Source organism: Aquarana catesbeiana, linkage group LG13, assembly GCF_042186555.1.
Source record: "Aquarana catesbeiana isolate 2022-GZ linkage group LG13, ASM4218655v1, whole genome shotgun sequence".
NCBI classification, from domain to species: Eukaryota; Metazoa; Chordata; class Amphibia; order Anura; family Ranidae; genus Aquarana; species Aquarana catesbeiana.
In genome coordinates, this window is record NC_133336.1 from 88,247,817 (window position 1) to 88,260,123 (window position 12,307).

Genomic DNA, 12,307 nt, shown 5'->3' on the forward strand with positions numbered 1-12,307 from the left:
AAAAAAATCGCAATAAGCATATATTGATTGGTTTGCGCAAAAGTTATAGCGGCTACAAAATAGGGGATAGATTTATAGCATTTTTATTTATTTATTTATTTTTTTACTAGTCATGGCGGCGATCTGCGATTTTTATTGTGACTGCGATATTGTGGCGGACACATCGGACACTTTTGACACATTTTTGGGACCATTCACATTTATACAGCGATCCGTGCTATAAAAATGCACTGATTACTGTATAAATGTGACTGGCAGGGAAGGGGTTAACACTAGGGGGTGATCGAGGGGTTAACTGTGTTCCTAGGGAATGTGTCTAACTGAAGGGGGAGGGGACTCACAAGGGGAGGAGACCAATCGGTGTTGCTCTGTACTGAGAACACAGATCGGTCTCCTCTCCTCTGACAGGACGTGGATCTGTGTGTTTACACTTAATACTTTAGAACGCCAAAATAAACAAAATCCTACCCCTAATAATCAAACAGAACTCCTTAACCATAGACATAAACTCTGGCTAGCTCTATTGACAGAACATACAACCTCTTTATAACGCTTCAAGGCAACGTATTATGCACACGGTAACAAAGCGGGCAAAGTTTTGGCCAACTACATATGTAAAAGACAACAAAACTCTATTATGGCGCCTCACACAGGGAAAATAGTACATCACCCATCCAAAATCGCCAACGCATTCCAAAAATACTACAGTGATCTCTATAACTTGGAGACCGACCCACATACCCCACAACCGAACAAACTTAATATCAATTCTTTCTTAAATGCAGTCAACCTACCCTCACTAGACGCAGAAGCACTAATTTCCCCTAACTCCTAGATATCGGATAAATAAATATTAGGCAGTATTAAAACCCTTCCAACACATAAATCACCTGGTAGCGATGGATTTATGGCCGAATATTACAATCCTTTTACCTTATCTAAAAAATGTATTCAATCACGCGCCCACAACTGCCTCTTTTCCTGAAGAACTGCTGCAGGCCACTATCATTGCTTTACCCAAACTAGGAAAGAAGCCGGATAGTCCTTAAAATTTCAGACCAATTTCTCTGTTAAATACAGATTTGAAAAACTATGCAAAAATTATTGCTAATCGCCTGACTGTAATCACGCCACAACTGGTCAAAGCAGATCAGGTGGGCTTTGTAAGGGACCGACAAGCTCCTGACGGTACTCAAATACTTTATGATCGAATACATGTAGCAGAAACTCAAAGAGCCCCCACTGTGGTTCTGACGCTTGACGCAAAGGCGTTCATTAGAGTACACTGGGGGTACATGAGTGCAACTCTTAAAAAATGTGGCCTTAAAGGCTTTATCTATACAGCGATAATGGCCCTTTACATTAAGTCCTCAGCCAAAGTGTACATCCAATGTCCTATCAGATAAATTTCGCATTACTAATGGCACTCGCCAGGGCTGTCTCTAATATTCTCTTTATTATCTCTTTATTTCTTTCCTGGCAGAGGCTATTAGATCATGCGACTCTATTTCAGAATTGAGGTAGGCGGATATTCCCACAAAATTAGATTATTTGTAGATGATTTGGTTCTAACATTAACCAATCTGAAATCTACACTGGAACAGGTACAAAGACTTTAGATAAATGTGGTTTGGCTTCCTACTACAAACTAAACCCAAATAAATCATCTATCATGCCTATAGGCTTGACACGGACACTGAATGACCAACCTAAAGCAAAATTTCCATTTCAATGGGTAACTAGCAACCTACCATATTTAGGGGTGACTCTAACATCCCCATCAACTTCCACGTACAATTCAAACTTTTCTAAATTGCTTGATACAAATAGGAAAGACTTGCAGCATATAGCAAGCTTTGAATTGACATGGTTGGGGAGAATCGCAGCTATAAAAATGACTCTACTACCAAAAATTATATATTACTTCAGAACCATACCAATATTAATACCTGAAAGATTTTTTAAAGTGGTTGACAAACTATTTAGACAATTCATATGGGGAAGGAAGATAGCCAAAATTTAATTTCCCTTACTACTGAAACACAAACTTTCAGGGGGGGGGAGTAAATTTTCCCAATCTTAAACATTACCACTACGCGGCCCTCCTAGACCAAACCAAAGCATGGTTCGACCCACTCTCAGATAAACTATGGCTTCAAATTGAAAAACACATGGTAGGTAATAAACATTTACCCTCCCCGTTACTTTCACATTTGACACATACAAAATTAAACTATAAGGCCTTTCCCTCTATAGATGCCACATTACAAGCATGGAGTAAACTACACAAGTGCAACCCAAATATACACTATAGGGTACACAGCAAAACTTGGACATACCTATTGTCTAGCCATGACAAACCAAAAGAGCTTTCGTGGTTCTACAATCTACTCCAATATGAAGGAGTCTTTCAAAAATCTTCCAATATGCAAAACTCGGAAAATGAATTAGAGTCCTCATACACGCAGAAAGAGTGGCAAACAGCGATTCAGTCTCACTTTCGCTACTGCCACTGTGTGAACCACTGGGAACTGATGTTGAAGATACTGTATAGAACCTACTTAGCACCAGTTAGGCTAGCCTTGATTTACCCAGCATCTTCTCCCACTTGTTGGAGAGAATGTGGGGAAAAAGGTGGCATTTTGCACATACTTTGGAGGTACAAAGGAGTAAGAAGCTTCTGAAAAGCAGTTTTCTCCCTAATAACGAAAGCCACGGGTCTTATCATTCCCCAGACACCACAGATGGCTTTACTTAACATAGGTACTTACTCTGCTCCCACACAGTTCAGACCCCTAATTATGCATATTCTTATTGAGGCAAAACTATCTATCAGGTCCAAATGGAAATCCACAAAAGCTCCCAATATTTCTGAGGTGATACAAAGAGTTCAATCACAATACACTTATAAAAAATATTTCGCTTTGAAACCACAAAACCTACCTAAATTGACTTTCTCCTGGAACTCATGGGTAGTATGCTACCTGGTTACTGACTAAAAGATTCTTGAAAGAAATGTAGCATCAAAAATCTGATCACTCATATAACATTATGCTACAAGTTATTAGGGTTTCTTCTTTATTTTTATTTTCTGTTATGTTATACCAGCGGTATTGCTTAGTTACATCTAAGAATTACCAATATTTTAGTAGTAATGTAGCTAATTCTGTAAAGAGTCAGGGGAACATGCTTTAGTGAAAAAGGAGAGGGAGCTGGCCTGTTTCCCACAGCACAGTTAGTTCCTAATGGGGGTGCTGGGGAGGCAGACGTAGCACCTCTGACCAGAAGAAACTCATGGCCCAAACGATCACTCGAAAAGTTTAATAAATATATACACTATGATATATAACTGTTTAACTATAATATCTTTCTACTCATAGTTATTCTTTATTAACTATTATGTTTATGTTATGAAACATTTGTTGTTACTATGTAAATTCAATAAAAATAATTGAAAAGAAAAGGTTGAACCCCAGATGGTTAGTGCTAATCCTGAGACTGCCTCTCCTGATATGGTGTGGGACGTGCTTAAGGCCCTCATTAGAGGGCAATATCTTATCATATCATATTAGTGAAGCCCGCAGTGACTCCTGGGCTGCTTTGACCAATGCGGAATCCCAGGCTCAAGAACTTGAAGCCCGATATTCCACCTCTCCAGATCGGATTGTTTATCAGGACATGTTCTTAGCTTATAGAGAGGTGTATTTGCTTCAGGTTGAGGCCTCCCGCAAAATCCTTCTGTGCCAGTCTCAGTGGGTGTTTAACCAGGGGGACAAGATGGGTAATTTACTCATATACAGGGTGATGATGGGCAACTACTAAAAGACCCAGATCAAATTCTTGCCCAATTTGCCTCCTATTATAGACAGCTATACTCTTCTAGAGCCCAGTACTGCTTGGAACAACTGCACCGGTATCTTGATGGTGTCAACTTTCTGGTGCTTAGTGACAGTGCCTAACAGAAGTTAGATGTCCCCATATCCCAGGATGAGGTTGTCACAACGTGTCCGGGATGCGATCCTTGGACCTGGGGTTCTTTGGATGGTTTCCTATTGCCTGAGCCACCCTGTGACCAGCTGTAGGCAGGCATCTGATCTAGTGACCCTATAAATCATCACTTCCCCTTCCTGTCTTTGCCCTAGTATAGGTCCTGGTGTTTAACAGATTATAGTTCTGCTGCTGACTTGTGCTTGTTCCCGACTACGCTTCATGGACTTTTCCTTTGGACTTCGCTGATCACTGTTGCTGACTCTGCCTGTTCCCAACCTTGCCTCTTGGACTACTCCTTTGGATTACTCTGATCGGTCTTCGCTGACTTCACTCTCTACCAACTGTGAGTTGTTTGTTTGGTGTTCCTTGATTTAGTCTGTTTGCACTTCCCATTGTGGTCCCGTATTTCTGGCTGCAGGATCTCAACCACCCTTCCACCTGATACTGGGATAACAAGCCTACCGGTCAGGAAACTGGAGGGACGGTTAGAGTCTCCTGGCAGACCTGACAGAGCTTAAATGAGCATTGACTTATCAGCCAGTGGGAAAGACCCCGGGGGGTAGATGGCCTTTCTGCAGAATTTTATAATGTCCATGCCAACCTTCTCCTTCCTCATTTGTATAAAACTCTTAAAGTGGCGCTCGCTGAAAATGTCGGCGGCAGTAAAAGTGGTGATTTCCAAGCTGGGCAAGGACTCATCCCTCTGCTCCTCCTACCACATGATTTCTCTACTGAATGTAGACTCTAAAATAAGGACTAAGGTGCTGGCCAATCGTTGAATTTGATTATTCTTAAATTAGTCCATGGGGATTTATCTGGATTTATGCTGGGTAAAGGGATGGACATAAACCTTCGTCGCCTCTACACTGTCATTGCTAACGCCTGTTTGGGCTCTGGTTCTGGGTGGTCACCTTTATTGATGCAGAAAAGGCCTTTGACTCAGTTGATACCTGCAACTGCATCATGCGGTTAGGGCACAATTCCCCACTGCTGTTACCCTAGAATCACATTCATTTGAGCGCTTCTTAATTCCTAAAAATGCGGACAGGATACTCTCTCTCTCTCTCTCTCTCTCTCTCTCTGTCTGAAAGAGACAACTAAGGTCACTCAATTGTGTCGTATCTGGCAAAATTATATTGCAGGCCTTACAGATGAAGACTGGGGAGAGGCATACTACAATTTATCCCAATAATCATTTCGGCCACAGATAGGTTCATTCAATTGAAGTTCTTACACCGTGCATATTATACCCCTCAGAGACTCTCCCTTATTTACCCTACAGTTGACAAACACTGTAGGTCGGAGGTAGGCACCTTCATACATATGGTCTGGTCTTGTTCTGCCCTTCAAACCTATTGGCAGGAGGTGGTAGAGGAGCTTGGTGCAGTCCTAAATCAGCGAGTTCCTTGGGATCCAGCTTTTCTCCTGCTGGGTGTGGGTACTAAGTTGGAAGTTTCTTTCCACCAATGATGCTTCCTCTTCTATGCACAGAAGCTCATTCTACTTAAAAGGGTGTTCCGGCCGTTTTTTTTTTTTTTTTAAAAAGTCAGCAGCTACAAACACTGTAGCTGCTGACTTTTAATAAGGGCACTTACCTGCCAAGCAAGCCCGTGACGTCGGCCCCCCTGAGGCCGATCCTTTGATCAGATCGGCTGCCGACACCGCCATCCTAATTAAGGGAAACAGGCAGTGGAGCCTTGTGGCTTCACTGCCCGTTTCCTACTGCGCATGCGTGAGCCGTGCGGCGCTTTGTGAATGGCCCCGATGTTTCCTGGGACTCACACATGTCCCAGAAGACAACGGGGCCGCTCGCCGAGGAGGAGGAAACAGAAGAAACAGCGCCGTGGAATAGGAAGAGGCAGATTAGGAAGACTGCCTAACAACAGGGGTTTCTGGTGAGAACATTTTTTTTTTCAAATGTTTTTTTTTATTTTTTTAAGAATATTAATGTAATCAAATGTTTTTTTTTAGGGTGGCCCTCCACTTTAAATTGAAATCATCTGCAGTGCCCCCGGTACAGCAGCGGAGAGCAGTCCTGAACCAGGTGCTTCTGCTATATATATTAACATATATGGGTCACAATTGACGGAAGAAATTCTATAAGATTTGGGATGCATGGGTGGAGGCTAGAGGACTATCTTCGTGATACTCCTCCGGCCCATGCCCCCTCTCCTGACTTCTCCATCAAGATCAATAATACAACCATCAGTCCCTCCCCTCATGCCAAATCTTGCAGACTTCACCTCCGTAACATCTCCAAAATATGCCCATTTCTAACCGTTGAAACCACTAAGCAACTTATTCACTCCCTTGTTATTGCACTCCTTGACTATTATAACTCCCACCTTATTGGCCTACCACTCTGCAAGCTATCCCCTCTTCAGTCTTTCATGAATGTCGCTGCCAGACTTATCCATCTTACCAATCGTTCAGTGTCCACCACCCCTCTCTGCCAATCCCTCCACTGGCTTCCTATTGCCCAACGGATACAATTCAGAACACTAACAAAAACATACAAAGCCATTTACAGCTTTGCCCGGAGCTACATCACTAATCTTATCTCCAAGTATCACCCAAACTCTCCGCTCCTCCCAAGACCTCCTGCTCTCTAGCTCCCTTGTCTCCTCCTCCTATGCTCATCTCCAGGACTTCTCCAGAGCCTTTCCCATCCTCTGAAACTCACTACCCCAATCTGTCCGCTTATCTCCTACTCTATCCACTTTTAGGCGATCCATGAAAACTTTTTAGGGAGGCCTATCCTACCTTAAGCTAACAACTGAATCTTCAACTTCCCTCATCAGTTCATCCCTCGCAGTTACTACCTTTTTGTTTCACCAGCCCCTCTCTATTAGACTGTGAGCTCACAGGAGCAGGGCCCTCCTAACCCTCTTGTATTGAATTGTATTGTTGCTTTATTGTCTCCCTTTATATTGTAAAGTGCTGTGCAAACTGTTGGCGCTGTATAATAATAATAATAATACACTGTTTTGTTTGTTTTTTTTTTGCTTCTCCTTCTTCCACCCCCCCCTCCCCTTCTTTCTCTTCCTCCCTTCTTTATTCTCTCTCCTTATACACTCGTCCCTTCTGTAATCCCTCCTTAATATTCCTTTGAAAGGGACGTTTATTGGATGAATACCCTAAGCTTAGGTTATGTATTGGAGGAGTTAAACTGCTTTCCCTTTGGAATTATCAATCAAGAGCTGTCTACGGTATTGCTATGTGATGTTTGCTCTCATACACATAACATACCCTATCAGTGTTGTACTAACTTGAACTGTAATTTTCTTGTACCAACCATGATTTTGTTTTGTATTGTTTTCCTTTTTTACTTTGAACAAAATAAAGTGCATTTGTTAAACTATATATATTCTACTTGCTTTGCTTGCTGCAGCTTGACATTGTATTCCATAGCCGAGCCTGCGATCTACTAGGACCCCCTAATCTTGTTCTATTCTGCGTTTCCCCAAAGGTTCTCCCCCTGGCAAGTAACTTGCATTTATATTTTTAGCCCCCAAGTGAACTACTTTACATTTTTCAACATTAACCTCATTTGCCATGTAGTTACCCACCCCTTTATTTTATTGAGATCTTCTTGTAAAGTTTCTATATCCTGCTGTGAAGTTATTGCCTTGCTTAGCTTTGTATTGTCAGCAAACACTGTGATTGAGCTATTTATGCCAACCTCTATATCATTTATGAATAGGTTAAACAGGATTGGTCCCAGGACATAGCCTTGGGAAACTCCACTTACCACCCCAGACCATTCTGAGTACACACTATTTATCACCCCCCCTTGAACATGCCCCTGTAACCAGTTTTCTATCCAGGTACATGCCATAAGGTCCATGCCAACAGATCTCAATTTGTAAAGTGTTTATTGGGAACTGTATTGAATACAGTCACACATGGTGGAGGTTCACTGATGTTTTGGGGTTGCTTTGCTGCTTCAGGCACTGCATGTCTTGACCGGGTGCATGGCATTATGGAATCTGAAGTCGATCAAAGAATTCTGGGGTGCAATGTAGGGCCCAATGTCAGAAAGTTGGGTCTCCATCAGAGGTCATGGGTCTTACAGCAGGACAATGACCCAATTCATAAGCCAAAAAGCACCCAGAAATAGTTTAAGACAAAGCGCTGGAGAGTAGTGAACTAGACAGCAATGAGTCCAGATCTAAATCCCATACAGCACCTGTGGAGAGATCTCAAAACAGCAGTTGGGAAAAGGAACCCTTCCAATCTGAGATACCTGGAGCAGTTTGCGAAAGAAGAGTGGTCCAGAATTCGAGTAGAGCGGTGGAAGAAGTTCATTGATGGTTACAGGAAGCAATTGATTTCAGTTATTTTTTCCAAGGGGTGTGCTACCAAATATTAAATTGAGGGTGCCAATAATTTTGTCCAGTCCATTTTGGAGTTTTGCGTGGAATGTGACAGATTTGTTTTTTTATTTCTCCATTTTTTTGTGTCATACCAATACAAACAAAAGAAATAAAAATGAGAATGCCTAAACATTTGTAATTGTAACAATTTTCTGGGTAAAGTGGTGCATTATCTGACATAAATGCAGGGGTGCCAACATTTTTGGCCATTCCCACTGTTAATTTCCCATTTGTTTCTTCCCTTTGGAGCTCCAGCCACAAGGGTTCCACCTCCTCCCTTGCACTATTAGCAATGTCATCCCTCAAATTCTGTAGCAAATGATTCTTGATATACAGGCATACGCCTCCCCCTCTTCTACTCTATCTGTCTCTCCGATAGGAGTACCCCTGGAGAGTGGCAAGCTAGTCATGCGAGCTGTCAAACCAAGTTTCAGATATTCCTTCAAAGTTGAAATCTTCCATGTATCAGCAGCTCCAGTTTTTCCAGTTTATTAGCTAGGCTCCTAGCATTTGTGCACATGCCTTTTCATTTTGTATAAGGGCATAATATTTTCTCCTTAGTTGTTTTGAGACTGCATGGAGCTGGAGGAGGGTCAGAAGAGAAAGACGACCTTGTTGTGCAAGTCACAAGGCCGAAGACTTTGATAAAAGATGACTTCCTGCCATTTGGTGTTTGTTTGCCGTCCCGTGGAGGCGGGATCTAGTACAACACATGCCTGCCCTGATCCTCTGTCATGGGGGATCACGGTATTCCGGTAAGGGCGCATTCTCGCTGACTTGTGGTGGTGGATCTCACTTATTATTGGGAAACAGGAACCGATTCACAGATTTATATTATTGAGTTGGACTTTATTTATTTTCACTGGTGCTCACTACACTATATTGTTTATGGATCACTGATCGGTTACCATTATCGTGTACCGATCACTGGACATTTGTTATTGTTGTCACTGATTTATGTCATTTTAATTGGTGTTCACCACACTATAATGTTCATTGATTACTGATCGTTTGTTAATTTGATGTTTTTTGATCAATGGACGTTGTTTATGGTTCACGTTTTTTATCATATTATTCAATTTAATTCACCACTTGAATGTTATTACTATCACGTGGGTTTATATATATTTTCACAACATTATATTTTATATTTTTTAAGGGTAGCGCAATTTTTTCTTATTCGCAGTTTTATTGTATGTGCCTAGCTGTGACTATGGGCAAAGTTTTAGGCTCATTTTAATTCTGTTATAGAAATAAACATATAGCCTTTCTTTTATGGCTGAATGGTGTGGTAATTAAGAGAAAAGATTTTTTTTTTAATTTGCCAGTGGAACAATAACAGAAAAAGTCCAAAAAAGTATTTAACAAAAATAAATAAAGTGGATGACAATCAGCGCAGTCACCTCCAAAAATAACAGCCTATCAGTACCTACAGTGTATCCATAACCCGCTGTGCACAAACCAACATCAAAAGTGCAATTAAATATTCAATATACTGCAAGTTGCCTGCAAGCCCTGTTAGACGTTTTCACAACACCCCTCAGATAATGCTGAGTAAATAATGATATAAACAGAAAGGTAAATAAGAGGAGGGTCAACTACAGTATAATTTAGCAAAAATATATATAAGGCTTTATTGATAAAACACAAAATAACAGGCAATGTGTCTACCGGGGTGGCACAATGATGGTCCCCGGTAAACCATGCTCCCACAATGTACAAATTTATTAAATAAAAAATAAATCACCGTAGAAAATTGACACTATTGTCATTAAAAAACACTAGGCTCAGGCAACCCCCCGTAAACTCCATTCCTGGGATCCTAACTCCAGATTGGGATCAATAGAATTGTGTTAAAAAAAAATAGTCCCACATGTAGCCACAGTCTTCCCTTAATTTATTCCGAGCAGATTGTTGGTATCTGGTGTCCTTTTAGGGCAGTTTCTCAATATTTACCAACAATAGCATATATTTGTTAGAGAAAAGGGTTGTGGATAATCATGTAAATTGCTTCACTCCATTTACCGGTACTTTCTTCCGCTAATAGGTTAATCCTGTAATTCAAGGCTAGCATTCAAATAGCAGCATATTTTAAGCTGTGTATGGTGCAAAGTCTCTCAAACAGCAAACAATATTGTGATTGCTAATTCTGTTTTCAGTAGTGCTATATCTGGCATCTGGTAACAGAAATATATTGTACAAGCCTCAATGCATATAGTTAGGAGCAGACTGGAAACAGCTTAGCAGTATTATGGAACCTAAACCTTCAGTAGTGCTACATCTGGTATCTAGTAACAGAAATAAATTCAGTATAGACAACAGAGCACACACCCCCGCTAAAGATGAGGGGGGGGGGAAAGAGAAATGGGGGTGGAGAGGGGGGGGATAAGGAGGTAAGGAATTGGTGGGGGTAGGGGGAGGAGGAGGGGAGGGGGGAAAGGAGGGGAGAGGGAAGGGAAAGCAATCGGGGGGGGTTGGGGAAGAGGGGGGGAGAGGGAGGGGCAAGGAAGGAAAAGGGGGGGGAGAAGGGGAAAGGTAAAATAGGTAAATACTGTAACTATAGTAGGGGTAACTATGGCTTGTTTAAGGCTCAAGGAATATCTTCAGGCTCAACTCGTTCAAGCCCATCGGCTGGAGCGTATTGAGCCTGAAGATCCAGGATTTTTCCTTGTAAAGGAGTACTGTATCAAAGTCTCCTCTCCAATCACTGAGGTCTAAAGAGTAAAAGCCTTTCACTTTTAGCCCTTGTGTTTTCCCCTGGTGATATTGCGAGAAATGAAGAGCCACCGGGGTGTCTTCATTGAGTCTTATACTTTTCAGGTGCTCATTAAACCTAACTCGAAGCTTTTGTTTTGTTTTTCCAATGTATAATTTCTTGCAGGGACATTCCAAGGCATATAGGACCCTGGTAGTAGCACAGTTGACAAATCACTTAATTTCATATTCATGTTTTGAACCACAGTCTCTAAATACCTTGGATCGGTCTACATATTTACATATGCCGCATTGGCCACACGGGAACATGCCTTTGATTTTGGGCATGTCCGTGAGACAATTTCTGTTCTATGGGCATTTGAATTCGGATTGGATGAGTGTATCGTCCAAGTTCCTAGCCCGTTTTGCCACCATCGAGGGTCTATCACCAACAATCTCCCTCAGGCATTCAGAGCGGGTCAGAATATGCCAGTGGCTCAGGAGTATGGAATTGACCTGATGCCAATGTGTAGCGAAGGGGGTAATTATTCTCACTGGTGGATCAGTTTGTGTTTGGGTTTTAATACGGGGCTGGAGCAGGTCAGTTCTTGATCTTTGTCCTGCGATTTTTTTAGCCCTTCTGAGTGTTCGGTGGGAATAACCCCTCTCTCTAAATCTGTGGTAGAGTTGGATAGACTCGCATCTGTAATCATCCTCGGTGAAACAGTTTCTCCGAATTCTGAGGAACTGTCCCACCGGGATTCCCTTTATCAAAGAACTAGGATGATGGCTATCAGCCTGGAGCAGGGTATTGGCTGCTGTGTCTTTTCTGAAGGTTTTAATAGTTAAACGTCCATCTAAAAGTTTGATAGACAAATCAAGGAACGATATCTTATGCGAGTCAGCCACAAACGTCAAGCGTATATTACGTGTATTGTTGGCTAACTCATCTATGAAATTTGTCAGTTCCAATCTTGAACCCGCCCAGACCATCAAAACGTCGTTGATGTACCTTAGCCAGGACCTAGCGTGGCCAAGGCATAAGCGGGTGCCCACAGTGCTCCCATGGAAGTACCTCGAAGCTGTTGAAAGTTAGATCCTGTGAATTGGAAAAAGTTATTCTTAAGTGCAATCTCCAGAAGCTCAATGATGACTCATTTTGAGCATCCATTCTTGGAAATTGCTGCTCAAGAAAGTGGTGTACAGCAGAAATTCTCCATTCATGTGGGATAAATGTAACCATCTGT